The sequence below is a fragment of the Mus caroli genome, unplaced genomic scaffold, assembly GCF_978045245.1.
Source record: "Mus caroli unplaced genomic scaffold, Mus_caroli_1 scaffold_8, whole genome shotgun sequence".
NCBI classification, from domain to species: Eukaryota; Metazoa; Chordata; class Mammalia; order Rodentia; family Muridae; genus Mus; species Mus caroli.
Window position 1 is genome coordinate 119498438 of NW_028227263.1, and position 2134 is coordinate 119500571.

The 2134-nt window shown below is 38.0% G+C and overlaps 1 pseudogene; it reads left to right on the forward strand.

Moving 5' to 3' along the window:
• The first annotated feature begins 796 nt into the window (after nt 1–796).
• On the forward strand, nt 797–1615 carry LOC110299252 (protein LTV1 homolog pseudogene; annotated as a pseudogene).
• Nucleotides 1616–2134: the final 519 nt, after the last annotated feature.

The window sequence follows — 2134 nt, forward strand, 5'->3', positions numbered from 1 at the left end:
AGAAGGGGAAGGGCAGGGGAAGGGGCAGGGGCAGGAGGAGGAGGAGGAGGAGGAGGAGGAGGAGGAGATTTTACAGATTCAATGCAATTACTATCAAAATTCTAACATAATTCTTCCCAAATCATAAAAGAGAAACTCTTAGCAAAGAGAAAATATCCAGGATAGCTAAAACAATCCTGGACAATAAAAGACTTCTGGAGTTATCACCATTCCTGATCTCAAGCTGTATTGGAGAGCAATAGTAAGAAAAATGCATGGTATTGGTGTAGAAACTGATAGGTTGAACAATAGAATTGAATGAAAGACCCAGAAATAAACTCACACACCTACAGACACTTGGTTTTTGACAAAGGCAAAGTAAGTAAAGGGTAAAAAGAAAGCATCTTCTATAAATGGTGCTGGTCTAACTGGATGTCTGCATGTAGAAGAATGCAAATAGATCTATGTCTATCACCCTGCACAAAATTCAAGTTCAAGTAGATCAAAGACCTCAACATAAAACCAGGTACACAAAGTCTGATAGAAGAAAAAGAGGGGAATAAACTTCAATGTCTTAATAAAAGAGACAATTTCCTAATCAGAATAGCAATGGCTCAGGCTCTAAGATCAACAATTGAAAATGGGACCTCATAAAACTGAAAAGATTCTGTAAGACAAAGGAAACTATCAATAGGACAAAATGGCAGCCTACAGATTCAGGAAAGATATTTATGAACCATGCATCCAAGAGAAAACTAATATCCAAAATACATAAAGAACTCAAAAAGTTAGACACCAACAAACCAAATGAAAAAAAACCCTGTTTTGGAAAGAGGAACCCAAAAGCCATTTCACAGAGCACTCCATGACCACCTCGGTCATGAAGAGAAATGAACAGGTTACTCTACATGGTGAGAGGTTTGGGAAGTTTTATGAACAGTTTGATGATGTTGAAATCAGAGCTCTGGATAATGCACAATTGGAAGGTACCATTCAAGTTGACAGCAATAAATTTTGGGAGGTTTTGAATGACTACTACAAGGAGAAGGAAGAGAATTGTGTAAATTAAATACTCTTCAGCCTTTTAAGGATCAAGATCTGCCAGCAAATGAGCTTGATGAGTCTGAAAAGGAAGAGGCCATTACTGTAGTACCTGAGGAAGCCAGAGAGAAGTGGGACTGTGAATCAATTTGCAGTACATACTCCAATTTATACAACCACCCACAGCTCATCAAATATGAACCAAAGCCCAAACAAATCCACCTGTCTTCTAAGACAGGAATACCTCTCAAAGTCTTACCTAAGAAAGGTCTCATAGCAAAGCAGGTTGAACAGATGCAGATGATCAATGGCAGTGACCTACCCAAAGTATGCACCCAGCCCGGTTCCAAAACTGAGAGCAAAGAGGATAAAAGAGCCAGAAAGCATGTCATAAAAGAGGAGCAGAAGGAAGGAAGAGTTGAAAAGAAAGGTAACAAGCTAACATAAGAAAAGAAGGCAAGCAAAGGATCTATTGGACTTGAAGAAAAGCATTGAAGATCTAAAGTTGTACGTATGGGACATTCATATAAGTTATATTTCCATGTCAGCAGTCCTAGTTATGCTCCATAGTTTACTAAGATCTGAAGAGGGGTGAGCTTGTCCCTGTCATTTTCATATGCAAATAGCCAAGAAAAAAATAGACTATTTGTATTTTCATACAAGCAGGATTCTCCTGTCAGCTAACTTGTAAGTACTATAATGTTGTAAGTTTAATATTACACACTTATATTTCCCCTTAATTAAGTGACTTCATGAAAGTCAAATATTTGGATAAATTAAAGGGAAATGTCTTCATAAAATGAAAAAAAAATGTGTTACAGAGCTAAACAGAGAATGCTCAACAGAGGAATCTTAAAGTACTTGAAGAAATGTACAAAGTTCTAAGTCATCAGAAAAGGCAAATAAAAATGAATCTGAGATTTCATCTTATACCCATCAGAATGACTAAGACAAAAGAACAACTTATAGGAAGATCTCTGCACCTAGTCCCAAAACACCCAGAGGAAGTTCCATTCCTAGGCACTCTAACACAGCCAGGATCACAGGATCAGAGGTGAGGAGGATAGAACATCTGTTCAAACACCACCGGGAGTAACTGGGAACAGCACAATCC